Source organism: Berghia stephanieae, chromosome 1 (genome assembly GCF_034508935.2).
Source record: "Berghia stephanieae isolate SIO BIC M18660-M18661 chromosome 1, UCSD_Bste_1.3, whole genome shotgun sequence".
NCBI classification, from domain to species: Eukaryota; Metazoa; Mollusca; class Gastropoda; order Nudibranchia; family Aeolidiidae; genus Berghia; species Berghia stephanieae.
The window spans coordinates 115,974,662-115,996,559 of record NC_088360.1 but is presented as its reverse complement, the minus strand read 5'-3'; the positions used below and the strand labels follow the sequence as shown (position 1 = coordinate 115,996,559).

The 21,898-nt window shown below is 34.2% G+C and overlaps 1 protein-coding gene across 3 annotated transcripts in view; it reads right to left on the bottom strand.

Moving 5' to 3' along the window:
- LOC144962846 (uncharacterized) overlaps nt 1-20,592 on the bottom strand; it is a 51,476-nt gene extending 30,884 nt beyond the window's left edge. For 2 of the 3 annotated variants that reach the window (XM_078896171.1, XM_078896177.1), the window contains exons 1-2: nt 16,788-16,895; nt 3,782-3,810 (exon numbers count right to left, since the gene is read on the bottom strand). The gene's annotated coding sequence lies outside the window, so the exon portion shown is untranslated. Of the gene's footprint in view, nt 1-3,781; nt 3,811-16,787; nt 16,896-20,164 lie in introns of those variants that run through there. The other variant, XM_078896172.1, reaches the window with a different exon arrangement.
- Nucleotides 20,593-21,898: the final 1,306 nt, after the last annotated feature.

Below are 21,898 nucleotides of genomic sequence, written 5' to 3'. Positions count from 1 at the left end.
AGAGAGAGAGAGAGAGAGAGAGAGAGAGAGGGAGAGAGATGGCCTCCTTCCATTACAACTGAAAACAATTTAATTTATATGATCAATTCGAATAAAACTTGTTTTTTATTTGGACAGATATATGGTAAGCGCAAGTTATTAAATATCATGAGAATGAAATTACAAAATCAATTTGAGAGAAAATGAATGACTGGTAGTCCTGCAGATTCGTATGAAATCGACCCAATTACGAAATTATATAAATAAAAAAAAAAGCAGCAATAGCATGTTTTGAAAAATTGTTTGTTTCGACAAACAAATAAACACAAACACACGTACATTTGCAGATATATAGATAGTATGCACTTGGCTAAGAAGTTCACAACATTGCCATCCGGAAGTATTACTGGCCAACACTCAAAACTATGTGTAACCATGGTCGTTTATAGTCTTGTTAATACAGTTGAGTGAGAATTACTCATAAATGCGGATGGCAAAAACATTAACAAAGACCTGAGTGACGTCATCTTCGACCTATCGATAGATAGTATGCAGATGACGTCACTCAGGCCTTTGTTATTGTTTTTGCCATCCGCGTTTGTGAGTTGTTCTCACTAAACTGTATTAACCAGACTATAAAAGTTCATGGTTACTAGAATGCGCTTGGCCAATGAGTTCACAACATTGCCACCCGGAAGTATAACGGACCAACACACAAACTCTGTGTAACCATGAACTTTTATAGTCTGGTTAATTCAGTTTAGTGAGAACAACTCACAAACGCGGATGGCAAAAACAATAACAAAGGCCTGAGTGACGTCATCTGCATACTATCTACAGATAGTTCGAAGATGACGTCACTCAGGCCTTTGTTATTGTTTTTGCCATCCGCGTTTGTGAGTTGTTCTCACTTAACTGTATTAACCAGACTATAAAAGTTCATGGTTACACAGAGTTTGTGTGTTGGTCCGTTATACTTCCGGATGGCAATGTTATGAGCTTCTTAGCCAAGCGCATACTATCTATATGTTGTATGCGAAGAAGCTCACAATATTGCCATCCGGAAGTGTAACGGACCAACACAGAAAACTATGTGTAACCTTGAACTTTCATAGTCTGTTTAATACAGTTTAGTGAGAACTACTCATAAAAGCGGCTGACAAAAAAAAAAAAAAAAAAAAAAAAAAAAAAACAACAACAAAGGCCTGAGTGACCTCATCTTCGTTCTACCTATAGATAGTATGCGCTTGGCTAAGAAGCTAATAACATTGCCATCCGGAAGTATAACGGACCAACACACAAAACTGTGTGTATCCATGAACGTTTATAGTCAGGTTAATACAGTTTAGTGAGCATTACTCATAAACGCGGATGGCAAAAAACAATAACAAAGACCTGAGTGACGTCATCTTCGAACTATCTATACATTGCTTGCAAATTATATATATATATATATATATATATATATATATATATATATATATATAAAGACTGAGAGAAAGAGAAACAGAGAGAGAGAGAAAGAGAGAGAGAGAGAGAGAGAGAGAGAGAGAGAGAGAGGGGGGGAGAGAGAGAGAGAGGGAGAGAGAGAGAGAGAGAGAGAGAGAGAGAGAGAGAGAGAGAGAGAGAGAGAGAGAGAGAGCTTAATCTTCAGCAGCGATATGTTGGCATCAAGCATGGCTAATGGCTAGTTCTGGCATGCACTGCCTGAATTAATAATATAATGATATATTATTTTACCTACGGCACGCATTTAATCTTATCTTCCAGTGATGATGAATGGTGAGATGACAACACATTTAATAAAACCTGTGGCAATTGTCATTAATAAGGAATGTCGACAATTCTGCCGTATGGTACTCTGTAAAAACACTTTTTCAAATTTTGGCCAGATAGTTTGTCCTTCAAATATCGATCGATTAAAAGTACCCTCATCTTATCTTAAACTCTAAAACCTAAGACTTCGATAGTTTTTTCATGATAAAATTTTGAATACCTTTTTTTGTTTTGTTTTTTTTTTTCTCAGAGAACATCAGAACTGTGGCATTCCTACTGAAATTGGTGTAAGATTGATGTGCCAGCATGGAGAAAACTGCTGGTTTACCTCATGATATAGATAGATTTTTTTTTACATCTTAATATTGTCACTGAATGATTCTTAAAACCCAGGAGGCTCCAATAATTCAAATGATAAAGAAAACTGATATTAACGTGAGCTTTTATATCGTGAAATATCCACTTATTGTGCTCAGAGTGCAGTACAAGGAAGGGGTTATGTTATGAACCCGCTGCAAAACTTAACATCGAGTACCGGACATGACGCCTGATCTTTTGTTTTTCAACAGAGACAAAGCTATTATCAACCATGTATTCATTGCAAACCTGCATGCGGTGAGAGAATGTAATCTAAAATCCTTCTGCAAAATCCTTTACAAAAGATGATGCCTCATGCTATTTTTCATATTATGCTATAGTAAAATCGGGTTTTATCCAATATTTGACTCTATACAACATACGCATAGAATCATCAAACATATGTAGAACATACTCTCTCTCTCTCTCTCTCTCTCTCTCTCTCTCTCTCTCTCTCTCTCTCTCTCTCTCTCACACACACACCCATATATATATATATATATATATATATATATATATATATATATATATATATATATATATATATATACGCGAGTTCGACGTTTCAAGAATATGTTTATGACCTCACCGATAATAATTCTTATCAAAATGTTTTGTTTTTTTTACAATAATTGGTTATCGAATTTAACGATTTTGATATTAAGAACTATTATTATTGTCAGTATCACTCGTCAAAGTCAATTTTTAGCAAAAGGAAGTGCGTGTCGTAAAAAACGCAAACTAGTATTGAACTTCTAGAAACGTTTTTTTTTTTTTTTGTTTACAAAAGATAATAGGGACGTCTCTAAATATTTGTGCCAATTCGCTATAGTAAAATCAGATTGTCAAAAAACCAATAGATACCGTTGCCGAGGCATTCCATGAAGGAATATAGATAATCCATCAAACAGGATGTCTGATGTCAACAGGAATTGCCCATATCCAAATGAGCGAATTGGGGGTTAAGAATCTTGCCCAAGGAAAAACATAACATAAAGTGCCTGAAGCGGGGCTCGAACCCAGGACCTTCCGGATCACAGTGCAATGCCTTAACCACTAGGCCACTTCGCCCCCCCCCCCCCCCCCCCCCCGTCCCCCAATACAATACAATACAATACAATACAATACAATACAATACAATATATATCAGAAATGTTTAGAAAGGCCTGAAAAGGTGCTTGTTAGCTTCTGTTATATTCGTAGTTTGTCACAATAGTATTTACTTAATAGGCAGTTCTGGATATTACATAGGTAAAGTCCAAGAGATTTGAATCACTACTAAAAGAAATTCATACAGACTACTGCTAACAAAGATGTATCTGACTATTTAGATTCTGCTGGATTCTTTGTTTTCTTTGTTAAATAAAATCTCTTGTATTCATATGGAGGCAGACATTGTGTCAGAAAATGGGCATGGTATTTCATGATCTTAAACTTTTGTCCTAACATAATAGCTGTATAATATAAGATTTTGCATCCATTTTACATGAAAACTGCAGTTATATTATGGTATTGATCATTACGAATCTCAAAAAGAAAAATAGTATTTTTAAAAATAATAAAAACACCAAAAAATACTGAGATTGAGAAGAATGTTATCTCAATAGAAAAATATATAAATCTACTTATGGAGAAACACTAAGTAAAATACTTTACTTTTGCTACTTACTTGGACAAAAGATGTGGATGAGCTTGAACCTGTCAGAAACAATTAAATATATGTATACATCTGTTATTGTAAAGAAACATGGGACATTATGTGCGTATAAAGTGTCTAAAGGCAAAGTCCTGGTGAAATTATAATGAAATTTATAATGAAATGTTGACAAGTAATTTTGATAAGGAATAAAATACAACAAAAATATTTTGTTATATCTGGACCAGTGACTTCACCCAGTCTTACCTGCTCAAACCATATCCATCTTTAATCATGCATATTACATACAGCAGGCAGTTAGTGAGCAAAAATTAAAATATTTTGTCTCAATAAAGCTGAAAATTGTATTGTAACTATTACAACGGCATGCATTTCTAAAAATTCCGACCAAAACAGTGGTTAAAATCAAGAGGGCTCTCAATTTCGGCATAAATTCAAAACTATGATGCTTCAAATAAAAACATACAGCGTCAGTCACGAAATATGTAGGTGACCGGTGTAATGTGTAATGTGATATGATATTGGAGTGCTTTTGGTTTTTAATAGAAATGTCTGTAATATTTCTGTTTAAGATTAAAACGCATGTGGTACAGAGTGTAATTGATTACGTGTGGCAATGCAATAAATATTAGCCGTAAATATTTTGGAAGAAGACACTATCTCTAGTGGAGTAGAACAATTCGAAACAGTGTGTATGACGCTTTATCCGACTACATCATTTTAATGTTTTGAAGTGTTATTCTGTCCTCGTGAGGGTAACTTGTTGGCTGATATTTAAAGTTAACTATATGGACTACAATTTGATCTAAGAAATACGAATGTTTACATTTTCATGTAGGCGGGTCTGTTATACTTACGCCAAGACAACAGACGCCAATGTAACCCGCCCCTCTCCGTCTCTTTATTATAATTATATTATTATAAAAAGCGGTCTTAAAATTTATCGTTTTTCCTTTTCGCTTCACTTGTGTTCTTACTCCTAATAACATTCCTTCTCCGATATTTTGTATTGCAGTTTTACACTTTAAAACTCTTCTTAGATAGTATCCAAATTTATTTTTTAAAATTGAAATTTATATAGCGCAATATCCACTAAATGTGCTCAAAGCACTTTACAAGGGGTCCCTGGTCAACAGCAACATTAAACATGTAGGACGGAACATAACGCCTGTTAGGCGATATTACAATTTTTCGGACAAAGACAGTGCTGCTAACGGACTCAACTATGCGCCGAGCGACGCTCGAACCCAGGACCTTCCGATCCGAAAGCGAGTGTCATACCACTAGACCACATAGCCGCACAATAATACAAATATCTTTTTAACAGGTTTTAATGTTGTTATTTTAAAAAAAATGAAATCTAGATTCAGCTTCCATCTCATATTCGTCTATCATATACATAAATAGTTTCCATTGATGTCCAAAGGCCGTGACGTATCTACCTCTATATTGATCGACATCTGAGCCATTTTGACTTAACAACTTATTTTCTCTTTGTACGTCACCATGATTACACAAGAAGTGTCAGGGCTTTAATCTCTTTTATTGAACACTGATGATATGGCTTAGTGATTAATCGTTTACATAACATGTACACTGTAATTTATTGCATTAGTACAGCTTATAGAGGAATTAACTTTCGTCAGATGCACACACACACACACACACACAAACACACACAGACATACACACACACAACGTTTGTTGACCACTGCCTTGCAATTTACGAATTATGCAATAGATGAATAAACAAATCTTCGCTCATTGAGGAAGTCTTATCTAAATCCATAGGTAATGTAACAATTAAGAATGAATGTTGTTTTATGCAAAAGAAGAAATCAAATAGAGTTAAGCATTTTCTTCATATATTTTATTATAATTTGGTAGGCATAAAAGTAAAACATTAAAAAACAACCTGGACAAATTGTGTATATATGTTATTATCTGTGTATCTACATATATATATATATATATATATATATATATTATATATATATATATATACTATATATATTATATGAAACAAAAACCATGAAATAATAGTGCTCAACTTTGTGATAAAAGGAGCTATTTATAAAATATTTCAAGTATAATTATGATCAATTTCTACAATATTGTTTCGAGCATTCGCTCTCATCAGGAAGAGAAAGTGAAAGTAGATTGTTGTGTTTGTCGTACTTTTCCGGCTTCGCGGTTATGGTGGTTTGTAATTACATTAAAACTTTGACCAGAAATCTTAGTACGACAAACGCAACAATCTACATTCACTTTCTCAGGAGAGCGAATGCTCGAAACAATATTGTAGAAGTTGATCATAATTATACTCGAAATATTTTATATATAGGTATTTGTATATATCGTAATCGATCTATCAATGATTTTATCAATGACAGAAAAATAACAAATTGTATAGATATCATCAAATACCGTCACCGATCTAACAATTTTATATTAAAAATAAAAGCAATAAAAAATTTCCCAGATAATGTCGAATACCGTCAACGATGGATTAAAAAAAATAATTGAGCCTTATATAGCGCAATATCCGCTAAATGTGCTCAAAGCGCTTTACAAGGGGTCCCTGGTCAACAGCAACATTTTAACATGTAGGACGGGACACAACGCCTGTTAGGCGATATTACAATTTTTCGGACAAAGACTGTTAACGGCCAGGTACTCATTTTACACCTGAGTGCCCTGAGAGAATGTGAGTAAAGAACCTTTTCCAAGGACTCAACTATGCGCCGAGCGCGAGGCTCGAACCCAGGACCTTCCGATCCGAAAGCGAGTGTCATACCATTAGACCACATAGCCGCACAATGGATGTGACAATGATTTAAAAACGCAAATTTTATATATCGTCGAATACCGTCATCGGTCTAACAATAATCTTTTAAAAAAAACAGTTCTGTACCATTATCGAAATGAGAAAAAGAAGTTGCGAACAACAAAGGATCAATAAATGTTTAAAGTTTTTCTGTTTTTTTTTTCTCTCAAAAGAACACATATTGGCAATCCCTGTTTATTTCCTTTTGAGTTCCTCTTCTATATCTTCAATAGTTGATATGGAATTAATATGAACGGATGTGGTCTAGTGGTATGACATTCGCTTTCGGATCGGAAGGTCCTGGGTTCGAACCTCGCTCGGCGCATGATTGAGTTTACTCATATTCATTCACCGTACTCAGGTGTAAATGAGTAACTGGTCGTTAACAGCGTTGTCTCTGTTCGAAAAATTGTAATATTTCCTAATAACAGGCGTCATGTCCCGTCCTAAATGTTTAATGCTACTGTTGACCAGGGACCACTTGTAAAGCGCTTTGAGCACGTTTAGTGGATATTGCGCTATATATATATATATATATATATATATATATATATATATATATATATATATATATATGTATATATATACATATATATACATATATATATATGAGCCAAGGTCAAAAGGTGCCAATTTTTTTTCTCAAAATAAAAGTGACATAATAGTCAATTCATGTTTCTATATGTGTAGCAAAAACCCTGTACTTTATGAATTTAAGGCCCTTTAGATAACTTTAAGGTCTAACGCAGCATAATATCGTCAACAATACCTATAGGTGTTCTGGTGTCACCTGTGACCGGTGACACCAAAATGAGACAAAAAGCTCAATAACCAAATTATTTTTGTTGAGTATAAAACTTTATTTAATAAGTTATAGACAAAAAGACACAATCAACAACAATCATAGTACAATAACATTACCAACTATTGGAGAAAATATTGCTTTTTGGTGTCATCGGTCACAAGCAACATAGAATGCAAATATATTATTTCATAAAAATGTTTGTACATTAACAACAACAACAATATTGCATATGTTTATTACCAGCAATGTTCAGAAACTTTTGGAATAAAATGTTGGGAAATAATGTGACCAAAGCATACCTTATTTAGAGACATTGTGTCACTTGTGACATTAGACCGATGACACCATTATTTATGTCACAAGCAATACCAAATTGCAATTTCGACAATATATCATTAATTTCAGCCAAACCAGTGTAATAACAACAGTTAAATATGGAATTTAATAATATTTCAGAAACAAAATACTTCAAAAATAGAAATATATATGGAAATTAGAGCATCTGAATGTGACTTGTGACATAAGACCGGTGACACCATTACTTATGTCACAAGCAACACCAAATCACACTTTCGTCCATAATATATCATTATTTTCAGTCAAAAAAGCACAATAACCTACTCTAAAATGAAATTCAATAATATTTTAAGAAACTAAATACTTTCAAATTGGAAATATACTTAGAAATTAGTAATACCATTGCTGCTATTACTTTGGTCAAAATCGGTACTAGAACGCAATTTTGCCTCAATAAATCAAGAATAGCAACTGAACACATGTAATATAGCCTGTTAAAATGTAATTCAATGACATTTCAAGCTTTGAAGAACATGAAAACAGAAATACATTAGAAACTTCAAACTTAAGTGTCACCTGTGACATTTTAACCAATGACACCAATGGTCACAAAAAGTACCAGAAGTCACACAAACACTAGATAAATATCAGCCATGATAATGAATCCATGTTACTATACGGTAACATCCACCCTTCTGCTCAAATCTGCTTCATTGTAGTAATTTAGTGTGGTAATAGTAAATCAAATCAAATTTCATGACAACCCTTCTTTTATCTGGATTCGTCAAAAGCTTGAGTTTTGTCTTTTTCTTGATTGATACAATCCTGAAACATAAAAAAAAAATAGAATTACAAGGAAATAATTAATTGTGTCAAAATCACAGTCTTATGTGAGATGTCATAATATCATATTTGTAAAAAGAATAACAGCTGAAAACATAATTTTTTGGTGGCACTTTGTAATATCCAATATCAAGTGTTGCTTGTGACAATGTAAAATAGCGATGACACCAAAGTTCAACTTACCTTTTCTGCCTGGAGCCACGCTGGAAAGGCAAATGAAAGTGCTGCACTTGAAAGACTGGTAAGAAGGGTGGATCAAAATTGCGAATCACCATTTAACGAAACAAACTTCCACGTGTTCACGCATGCCGTGTTGCTTGTGACAAATGACACCAAAACCAATAAACCTCAATATCGGAAAAACGGTATACATGTACTCCAAGATTTGAGTTCAGATAGTAAATCTATGCTTTTTTTCATAATAAAACATTTTATAAACATTACATATGAGCTTTAAAGTTTCGTGTCGAGTCTTAGTATTGTGCTGTGTTTGATGACACCAAAGGTCACAAGAAACACCAACTTTTTAAGAACTCTATATGAAACTTAATCAGATATGTAATATACTGCAATTGCGTTTAAAAGTAAATTTTGACCTTATACTAATAGTCAAAGTTCAATCACGTGAGCTCAAACATCACATTTAATTTCTACATGATTTCTAAAAAGGTGATGCGTTGACCTCGTTTTAAGCACATGCCAAACAGCATTCAAATTTCACTTTCAAGTTGTTTATTTCATATTCTGTTGAACATAGTATGTTGAGCTATCTCATTTTATCTCTTCTTCATATTATCAATTGATTACAAGCATTAACCCAATGAAAACAGCCCATAATTAAGTAAAAATCAAATTTTCTTAACACTGGTATCAGGCGGGCACCTTTTGACCTTGGCTCATATACATCCATAATACATATATATATATATATATATATATATATATATATAATATATATATATATATAGAGCAATATCCACTAAACGTGCTCAAAGCGCTTTACAAGTATATATATATTTATATATATATATATATATATATATATATATATATATATATATATATTATATCCTTTCTGAAAAAAATATAGCATTGTGGAGAACATTGTGCTTATTTGAGTCAATAAAAAAATTGATACGGCGCACAACTCTACTGAAAGATTTGAAAATTAGAAATGTATTTTTTACAGATAGATAAACAGATAACTTGATTTCCTTTTATAATTTAAAGTCAGTTTGAAAGTTCGTTGAGTCAAACAGATATCATAAAATATGTACCAACGACGACACTTGACTCCCAAAATCAACTAATTTTGACACTGTAAAAAGTTGTCAATTTGCGTCATCTATTTATGACATCAAGTATTATTATTACTTCCGTTGTGTTGTTGATTAGCGGTGATCAGTGTTTGTTCTAATTTCGTGTATGTTTGTGTGTTTGTGTGTGCGTGTGTGTGTTTGTGTTTGTGTGTGTGTGTGTTGTGTGTGGTGTATACATGTGTGTGTGGGTTTTGGCATTTTTCAGCAAATCGTGGCATTCATAGTGATATTATTCACTTGATCACATGAAGGTATTTCAGTCGCCATTTTGATTCTTTTTTTACTATTAGGGTTAGCTCGAGATCGAGGATATTTATTTTTCTATTAAGGTTAGTCATAAGTCTTAGTAAAGGTGCTAGGATGTTTGTTTTTCCATAAGTTAAGTAAAGGGGAGACATTCCGAAAGCTCCTACATCCCCAGTATTCTTTAAATTTCTATTTTCACCGTTGATATTTTGTCAGGCATTTATTTATTCAATTTGTCATTATATCTAGAAGTATTTTAAAAACTCTAGAACAAACCTTGATAGATTTGTGAAAGTTTAAAATTTCTTAATTTGACCATTGTATTCATTTTCAGCCGCCATTTTGATTTGTTAAATATTGAAAGGTAGTGCAAAGCAGTCCGAGAGTTGTTTTTTTTCTATTAGGGTTAGCTCGAAAGGTTAGTCATCAGTCTTATTAAAGGTGCTAGGAAGTTTGTTTTTCCATAAGTTAAGTAAAAGGGAGACATTCCGAAAGCTCCTACATCCCCAGTATTCTTTAAATTTGTATTTTCACCTTTGATCTTTTGTCAGGCGTTTATTTATTCAATTTGTCATGATTTTTTCTTATAGGGTTAGCTCGAGATCGGATGATTTTTTTTCCTATTAGGCTTAGTCATAAGTATTACTAAAGTGCTAGGGTGTTTGTTTTTCCTATTCGGGTTAATTAAAGGTACTAGGTTTAATTTTTTCTTGGGGTTAGTTGAGGGAATATATTATTAAATATATTATTGGGCCACACAGAAAAATCAACGAAGATATACCAAATTACACAGACAACGTTGTTTACCAATCTGCCCTCATTAAATGATGGTGAGTATACAGTATCGAATGAAAATAGTTCTTTCCCCGCGAAATTGCGGGCTTTTTACTAGCATATATATATATATATATATATATATATATATATATATATATATATATATATATATATATATAAACAAAAAACATGAAATATAATAATAATAATAATAATAATAAATAATAAATAATAATAATAATAATAATAATAATAATAATGATAATAATAATAATAAATGGCATTTATATAGCGCTTTACCCCGTTGTCACAGGCTCTAAGCGCTTTACAGTGATATAAAACAAAACATATTACAGTGAGACAAGTGTGAAAGAAACGTGATACGAATTCAATTTAACAACAACAAAATATGAAAATAATATTGCAACATTATGACGTAAAAATATAAAACGAATCCGAGCATCTCACGTGTGACGGGAGAGAGAGTTCCAAAAATGGGGGGCCGAAAATTGAAAAGACTGTTCACCCATTTTACGCAATGGCTTAGGTTTGACAAGGATTGATTGGTCACTGCTTGACCTCAAGTTTCTATTGGGGACATATATGTTTAGAAGGTCTTTAATATAGGAGGTACTGTTCGTGCTCAGGGATTTGTAGACAACAGTACAAATCTTATAGGCAACTCTTTTTTCAACAGGAAGCCAATGTAACTCACGGAGAAGAAGAGTTGCTGACGGGTATTTTTTTGTTATTGCGTACAATGAGCCTGGCTGCGTTATTTTGAGCAACCTGAAGTTTGCTAATTTTGTCTTTAGCTAAATTCGCCCAAAGGGAGTTACAATAGTCAAATTTAGATAAAACCAGGGAATTAATTAAAAGTTATGTTATATGCTTCGGTATTAAATTACGAATTTTGCTTATTTTTTCATTTCTATGTACATAGATTGTATGGTGTTATTCGCGTGGCTTGCCATGGAAAGATCTTTATCGATGATGACGCCAAGGTTTTTTGCTTTATTTGAAAATTCTATTGTGCTATTTCCGAGAGTAATAGGTGATTTATTTGCCTGTTTAAGGATACTCGGCCTTCCACACATTAAAATCTCAGTTTTACTATCATTTAATTTTAACTTATTGTGGTGCATCCAAGATTTAATCTCATTAAAACAGCTCGTAATTCGTTGTATTAAGAACTGTAAATTACTAAGGGGTGCTGAATCATATATTTGCGTCTCATCTGCATAAAAATGATAACTCAGATTGAATCTGGATATCACACTAGAAAGGGGCAGCATATATACAGTAAAAAGGACAGGGCCAAGAACAGAGCCTTGTGGCACTCCAAAATTTAGTAAAACTTGTTCTGACTGAACACCATTCACCACGACAGTCTGCCATCGATCCTGTAAATATGATGTAAACCATTTAAGGGCAATTCCTTTTATGCCGAACGTATTTTCTAGTCTTCTTAACAAAATGTCATGGTCAATGGTGTCAAAGGCAGCTGAAAGATCTAAAAGGCATAATACATTGATATTGTTAGCATCAGCATTACATAACAAGTCATTAAAGATTTTAAGAAGCGCCGTTTCAGTACTGTGTTGATGTTTGTAGGCTGACTGAAAGGGTTGTTCCAAACTGTTGTTCTTAAGATGAGATGTTAATTGCGTAAGAACTACCTTCTCCAAAAGTTTTGACAAAAAAGGTAAATTTGATACAGGACGATAATTGTTTAATATATTGTGGTCCAGTGATGGTTTCTTCAGAAGTGGTTTGACGAGGGCACTTTTAAAGCACGATGGAACTTCGCCAGTCAGTATGGATGTATTTATGATTGATGTAATGGATGGTAATAATGTATCGATGGAGCTGGCCAAATGCTGTGCTGGTAGGGGATCAAGGTCGCAGGATTTAATGGGGGCTTTTTTATCAACTCGTTTATGAAACTAGGTGAAACTGGTTGGAACTTGTCTAAAGGGGTACCACAGAATGTATTAGTATCTATAAATGGGTCACGCCGATCTAATTCTGAACGAATGTTATGGATTTTGTCTTTTAAAAAAGTTGACAAATGTGTTTGGCAAGTCTCTTTGATTGGTTGTAGATGGTAATGAAGTGCATCTTTCACGTCCAAGTAGATCATTGCAGATGTTAAATAATTGTTTACAAGATTTAGAAGTTTCGAATTTTGAAAGAAAATACGTGGTCTTTGCCTTTTTTATTGTTGTCTTCCAGGCACGAAATGCGTTCTTGAATATTTCACAATGAATCGTAAGGCCTGATGGTTCTCAACTTTTTGATAAAAGGAACAATTTATAAAATATGTCAAGTATAATTATGATCAACGTAACGTCTACAATATTGTTTCGAGAATTCGCTCCCATCAGGAAGTGAAAGTGAAAGTAGATTATAGTGTTTGTCATACTTTTTGGGCTTTGCCATTATGGTGGTTCGTAATTACATTAAATGTGTTTGTTTATATGTCTGTTAGTTCGTTTCTTCTGTTGAGACTGTGATTTGGAGATCATTTTCCATGTAATGCTGTGTTGTATGTGCTTTTCTTTGAGGTTCCAAATGTGTTTGTGTGACAAACACTACAATCTACTTCATTGAATTGTCACTTTCTGATGAAAGCGAATGCTCGAAACAATATTGTAGAAGTTGATCATAATTATACTTGAAATATTATATATGTATATATATATATATATATATATATATATATATATATATATATATATATATATATTGTGTGTGTGTGTGTGTATATATATATATATATAAATGTATATATATATATATAATATATATATATATATATATATATATATATATATATATAAAGCTCAATATGTAATATCAATAATAATAATAAAGCTCAAGACATAATCGACATTATTGAAGATCATAAAATTAATATTTTTGTCATCTTGGAAACATGGCTTAATCATTCATATGATGATCCAATTATGAAAGCAATTACACCCGAAGGCTTTTGTATTAAATCATTTCCACGCATTGGGAGGAAAGGAGGTGGTATTGCAATTATTTACAACTTGTCACACCTTGACAAGATATCATTTCACCATGATAATTTTAGAAGTTTTGAATACGCTGGATTTGCCATTCATGAAAATAATTTTAAAAAGTCGTTTCACTGTGTCTACCGCCCACCACCAAGCCAACAAAACAAAATATCAACAATTGATTTTTTATCTGAGTTCGGAGAATTTATGTCTATGCAATCCATTAACAAAAAGCATAATATTTTTATGGGTGATTTTAACATTGATTATTTCGGAAACAAAAATGAATCGAAAGTATTTCGGGAGATTATTGACACAAACAACTATATTCAACTTGTAAGCGGTCCTACAAACAACCATGGCCACACAATAGATCATGTCATTACAGACATTGAACATTCTCTCTCTTCACCTGTCTCAAATATTGATAAATTAATCTCTGACCATCATTTAATTGTGTTTTGCGTTTTATTTCCAATGAAACACGAAGTAAAAAAAGATGATAACATCTCGTAATTTGAAGAATATAAACATGAACATTTTTAAACAAGACCTTGACCATAACGTTAAAAATAAACATGATGCGAATGGTCTCCACGAGTCAATTGTTGGTACGGTGGACAAGCATGCTCCCTTAACAACTAGAGCAGTAAAAGTGAGACGTCAAGCACCCTGGTATAATACCGAAATAAAATTGAATGGATTAGCCAGGAGGCGGGCAGAAAGAAAATGGCTCAAGTCCAGAGATGCTGTCGATAAGAAGCGATACATCGCGGCTAGAAATGATGCAAAAGCCGTCAATTTCAGGGCCAAAAAGAAATTCTATGAAGAAAGCCTCAAAAACGTGGGACGTTCGAGACAATTCTTTGCCTTGACCAAGGAACTGCTGGGACAACAGACGCAACCAGCTCTCCCATCTTTAATCGATCGTGCATATCTACCAACTCGCTTTGGTCAATATTTTAAAGAAAAAACGGATACCATCAGGAAGGAACTCTCGTCTGAATCGATCCCTACAACATTTGACAAGTTTCATGGTGATTCGTTAACACATTTTTCAAAGATTAGTGAAGCTGACTTACGTGATTGCATTATGTCGTCTCCAACTAAAAGTTGTGATTTAGACCCCTTAAATACTGCCATTTAAAAAAAATGCATTGATGTAATTTTAACACCATTTACATGTATTGTTAATAATTCGTTGCAGTCAGGTGCTGTACCAGACATTTACAAAGTTGCTCATGTCAAACCCCTTTTGAAAAAACCTGATCTCGATAAAGAGAACTTAAAAAACTATCGCCCTGTCTCTAATCTTCCTTTTCTCTCTAAGATCTTAGAAAAGCTTGTTTTGAAACAATTACTGTCTCATCTTAAAAATAATTGTCTTGAAGAAAAATTTCAGTCTGCTTATAGGCAACATCATTCGACGGAAACCGCACTTGTTAGGGTTGTTAATGATCTCCTCTCTGTTATAGACAATGGTTCATGTTCTTTGCTGAATTTGCTTGACCTATCGTCTGCTTTTGATACTATTGATCACAATCTTCTTCTCAAACGTCTTGAAATTACTTATGGCGTGTCTGGTGCAGCGCTTGATTGGTTTAGGTCATATTTGTTTAATCGTAAACAGATTATTACGGTGGATGAATATAGATCGGAGGAAATCTTTCTTGATTGTGGGGTTCCCCAGGGTTCAGTACTTGGACCCGTTCTTTTTGTTTTGTACGTTGGCCCTCTGTCTAAAATCATCAGAAGTTTTGGTCTGTCTTACCATCAATACGCTGATGATACGCAATTGTACTGCGTTTCCAATATGAGAAATTTACAAGAAGTATCATCCAATAGTAAAAATTGTATCCAAAGTGTTAAGAAATGGATGAATGAGAACAGACTGAAACTGAATGATGATAAGACGGAGGTGCTGTATGTGGGGAACAGGAAGTGGAAAAGTGAAACAGATTTGAAGTTGGGGGATGCCTCTATTCAAATTGTTGACAAAGTGAAAAACCTTGGCACATTCTTAGACTCTGGACTGTCGATGGAGCATCAGGTTAATAATTTGGTTAGATCTCTCTTTTTCCAACTAAAAAAGATTGCTTCCATTAGACGGTTCATATCTGAGGATGTGACCAAGCACCTGGTTGTGTCCCTCGTACTATCGAAATTGGATTATTGTAATGCTCTGTTGTTTGGCGTTTCGCAATACAATCTGAAACGTCTTCAGATTGTCCAAAACAGCGCTGCCAGACTAGTATTTATGAAGCGTAGGTGCGACTCTGCTGGACCTCTACTTCATGACCTGCATTGGCTGCCTGTTGAGAAAAGAATTAAATTCAAAGCTTGTGTTTTAGTGTATCGTTGTCTTGAAGGTACTGCCCCTTCCTACCTTTCAGAACTAATTGAAAGATATTCAAAACCCCGCCCCTTACGTTCGGCCAGTGATTCCACAAAACTAGTTGTCCCTCGAATTCGGAAAAATGCTGGAATGAGATCCTTTTCTCATTTCGGACCCTCTATTTGGAACGCCTTACCGCAGAGCATTCGTGAAAAAGAATCTTTGTCTATTTTTAAACGTTCGCTTAAAACATATTTGTTTCGATTTTAGTAGATGGTATGAGAAGCAAGATAGGTTTGGTTTGTGTTGTGTGTTGTGTTGTGTGTGTGTATGTGTGTGTGTGTGTGTGTGTGCTTGTGTGTGTGAATGAGTATGTTTCAGCCAAAGTAATTTGTAATTTAAGCGCTTAGAGTCTGGTGTCTCGGAGTTATAGCGCTATATAAGTTTTCAGCATTATTATTTATTATTATTATTATTATTATTATTATTATTATTATTATTATTATTATTATATCAAGAAGAGCCAATTAAGTTCGTACATACCTGAGCTTAACGTAAATACTATTGTCACAACTACGAACACAACAGAAGCTAACAAACACCTTTTCAGGCCTTTGTTTGAATCAAAGAAATTTGAAAACATGATGCAGGTTTTAAAAATCACATTCTTACTCCGATTATGGACAAGTTACCATCATGATATTATAATAAATGAAACTATTTGTTTCTACAAGTCTTCATAGCCTCTGAATACAAAGGTCATGCTACTCGATACTTCTAATCATTAATGGTCATTTGTCAGTGGTTCCAAATAATAGGAACCGCTCAACTGAAATCCGGATTATCTTGCAACATTCACAAATAGAACTTGGAGAATTAAGTCGAAAGCGAATAAATAATAGAGTAGGCTCCAACAAAAACAAAATTAACCATGCGTTTCAGACAGAACCAGACTTGCTTTTTTTAAACACTAATGATATTGAGGGAATGCGATTGCCACGGTCTTTTTATTGTCTCGTTTCACTAGAACAAAACCAGTATGAGGACACCACAGAAATTGCGAGGGCTCGATGTTTTCTAAGTATGAAAAAAAAAGCTTACGTGTCATGAGAATGATGATGATGATAATAATAATAGTAATGATGATGATGATGACAATAATAATAGTAGTAATGATGATGATGATGATGATGATGATGATGATGATGATGATGATGATGATGATGATGATGATGACCAGAATGAAAACAAAGCGTTTCGTCCGTTTACTTTAATGTCACGGGTCATGTCTGTTCCTGTCAATTTTTCGAGAAACATATTTTCTCTACAAATCATTTATTTTAAGAGAAAGACTACCATAAATTTGTGTTAAATTGGAATTGTATTCGAAGCTGTTTCTGAGATGCTGTAAAATGCCAAGCTTTGTATGCTAGACATTTGATACAACTTGGATATTCATATCTTTATCATCAAAATTACCTCTTGCTACTATATTGATGGTCTTAGATACGTGTAAGATACTACAATTCATAAACATAAAATAAAACTTTGATGGCCTGATGTTCCCATAAGTCAACAACCTCGAGCTGAAAACTTATTTCTCTTTCTCTTAAAACAAAAGAATAAATCAAAGACGCGCTCTCGGGCTCAGTAATTTTAGGAAGCATTTGAAAACATTCCCTTTTATGCCAGCTTTTGAGTAGTAATAAATTCTACATGAGTGATGTGTTATTATATTATGTGTAGCTCATGAGAATGTGGATTCTACGTGCTGTTTAAATCCATTATTACATTGCCTGACGTATTATTTTGTCACGATAAAGCAGAACAAAGAGTTCAAATAGCCGATTTCCCACAGCTATATCAACAATAATGGTTTTTCTCTTGACATCAGGTCGTTAAAGACGGATGGATTGGTATTAGAGTTTATTATTGATCCATCAGAAAGAATTAAACAAAAAATCTTTATCTCTCTGGGGTGCGTTTAACCCATAATTAAATGTGCCAAACCACCGTGAAATCACGATCTAAACGCAAACTTTTGAATTTTTCTTGTTTGTATAAAATATTTAAGAAGAGACTGAAAACAAGAAAAATAAGAAAACAAGAACAACAGTAGCATTAGAAGCAACAGCAACAATACCTTCTTCTTCTTCTTCTTCTTCTTCTTCTTCTTCTTCTTCTTCTTCTTCTTCTTCTTCTTCTTCTTCTTCTTCTTCAAACTCCTCCACCTCCTCCTTCTCCTCCCCTACTAATCCTCCTCCTCCCCCTCCTCCTCCTCCTCCTCCTCCTCCTCCTCCTCCTTCTCCTCCTTTCCTCCTCCTCCTCCTTCTTCTTCTTCGTCGTCGTCGTCTCCTTCTCCTCTTTTTCCTCCTTCTCCTCCTTCTCATCTTCCTCCTCTTCCTCCCTCTCCTCCTCCTCCTCTTCCTCTTCTTGCTTCTGCCCATTCTTTCTTCTTCTTCTTCTTCTTCTTCTTCTTCTTCTTCTTCTTCTTCTTCTTCTTCTTCTTCTTCTTCAAACTCCTCCACCTTGTCCTTCTCCTCCCCTCCTCCTCCTCCTCCTCCTCCTCCTCCTCCTCTAGGGAAATTGTGAGCATTCACCATTCAAGTGATCCCTGTTAACTCTTCAAGAACTACAAACTCTGTTCTGAACGATCAAAAATCCTGAAAAAATGTGTTTTTTTTTCAAATGCAAAGATGAAATAAGGTCAACTCAACGTTTAGAACTTTGACTTAAAAATCACGACATACTTTTCCGCCTTAATAATCAAAATTTATTTTTACCGTTAATAAGCCACAGTTCTGGCAAATTTTTATTTGCTGTGTCTTGGGGCTAAAATCTGACCTGCGAGTAACAAAAGTATTGCGGGTGACAGAAATATTTTGACTCTTTGATTACTTAAGACTGAGGAAAGAAATTGGTCACTTCGTTGATCCATGTATGCAGCCATACTCTGAAAATAAAACCCAAATCACGTGTTTATGATTTTGGCAAAATTAAACTCGTCCTTCAAATATTGATCGATTGAAATGACCAACATTTTGGCAAAGGCGCTTAAACACGGGACTCCACGGTCCAAGGTTTGAGAGTCTTTGACAAAATTCGGGTCGTTTAAACCGATAGATATTTAAAGGACGGATTTTATGGCCAAAAGTTTTAATACGTGCCTTTATCAGAGTATGTGACGTATGAGTGGCTTGTCTTTAGCACAAATTTTCACACGTCAGCAGTTGTACTATACAGAATATCGATTTGTTACTGAATGACCAGTCTAATTGGGTAGAATTATATTAGTGCTATGAACAATGCCGGCCAGTTACTTTCTGCGAGAGGCCATATGAACGAATGTTGTTTTAAATTCTTTATTCCAATGAGTATTCTAAAGAATTCTTCAGTTCTCCGTGAAGAGCACAGTTTTGACCGATATTTGACAAAAGAGGAGATTTGGGTTTGGTGTCCAGATATATGCAACATAACGCAACAGTTTGGTAAAATGGGAAAAAGCTACGTACAATGAAACCAGAATAAATTGTTTAGTATAACCCTTCGTTATGAGCACAAAAAATAGAAAATATAAATAATAATAGCGAAACACAAGACGTGCAATTAAAGGACGTAGATAGTAACATAGGTGTTAAGACAAGAAGATATTAGTTTTTATAATTTTAGTAACCACACATGGCCGAAACGAATAGCAAAGAAGCTAGCTAAATTTATTTATATATTTCTTCAGTGACACATATTCTTAAGAATGGGAATAATGCAAAAAAAATAGCTTGACTGTAAAGTGATGTATTATTTTGTATTTTGCTCTCACTTTATACTCTAGTACAATTTCTTACATTCCAACATATTGAAGCAATTTGTCGGCTCCAAAATCTTAAATCAATTACGATATTTTATTATTTAAAAATGCTTACCGCTTTTGTATTAGACTAGGAATGTTCCGGTATCATTGATGAAATGTGGTTCACAATCGAGTTTGTTTCTTGACATCGAAGGTTTCGACAGTATGATATAACGTTCAATCGGTCATTATTATCAATGCTGTTTTAAACTGTATTTCCCATTGCTAAAATGTCTAAAACTTAAATACAATATCTCACCACTCCAACGAATAGACACAGACTATATGTATATATCATTCTTTCTCCACTCGAGGTGTATGAGCAAGGCCAGGGGTAAAAGTGATTTTCTGGATGGACCGGACAATTATGTTTGAATTGTACAAATATCAATTGAATCGAGGGAAATAAAGTAAACTCCTACCTTGGTAACTATCGTTTACATGGTTATTGTATTAAGACCGTGGACTTCGTTTTAGTTGGACACCCCTAACGCACACCGACTTCCTGTGGAATAATAGATCGGTTTCATGCACCCAGGGCATGGTAATTGTTCAGCTCCATAGATTTATTTGATTGGCAGGTCTGTGACAAAACAACTCGAAACCATTCTCTGTTGCCTGCACGCCAGCAGTTGATGTAAAATGTAGTAATACCAAGTACGTAAAAACAAATATAACCAGGTACTATTTCACGCCTGAGTCGACTGTTTATATGATATTCCTTGAGTTAGAAGAAAAAAAATATAGTAAATCAACATCTAGTCTGTCCAGAAAATATCAATAACGATTGTGGAAATAAATGCTAAAAAAATAATGAGTCACTGGCATTCGCGCATGTAAATTGTCAAGATTTAAAATGAATGGACCAGTTCTTGGGAAAGAGAGAGAAGAAGAAGAAGAAGAAGAAGAAGAAGAAGAAGAAGAAGAAGAAGAAGAAGAAGAAGAAGAAGAAGAAGAAGAAGAAGAAGAAAGAAAAGGAAGGGAGAGAAGAGAGAGAGAGAGAGAGAGAGAGAGAGAGAGAGAGAGAGAGAGAGAGAGGAGGGAGAGAGTGAAAAGGAGAGAAGGGAGAGAATGAGAGAGATAGAAAGTGAGCGAGAGAGAGAGAGAGAGAGAGAGAGAGAGAGAGAGAGAGAGAGAGAGCGCATCAAACGTATTAGTCCTCTCCTAAGCCAACGAGTCGCCAAACTCAAGAAGACATGTTCGAAATCAGCAACTGCCAAATTTATATCTGCTAGCAGGATAACCATAATTTGATTTCCATGTTGCAAAAAATATCGACGAGGCAAAAAAAAACAAACACACACACACATACACACACACACACACACACACACACAAAACGATGTGTTCTATCAACTCGGGATAATCTTTTAATCACAGCTACAGGGACCATTACTATTTAGTATTAATGGATTAGATTATAACTAAACTGCAAGGGAACAGTGTTTCTCTCACAGTAATCCACATTGTCGGGATAGTAACGTAGTGGCAGCACTTTCATATGAGAACCAATCGAGTTCCATCCGTGTTAAAATATACAGGGTGTCATTTTCATGTGATCGATTATAAAATGGAATTAAACAAAAGATAAACGATTCAATACGTTGTGATCGTACTTTTTGTCTGCGTATGAAAATTATTCTTAATTTTATTTTAACCAGTTAACTGTTGCACTCTGGAAAGACACGTATTTGAAGAAAAATGTTTTATTATAGCTATTAAAACGTGGCACTGTGTTGTAGAGTTCATTTTCCTGACCAATATTATGCATATAATGTATTTGTTGCTTTTCTGTTTGAGAAAGAAA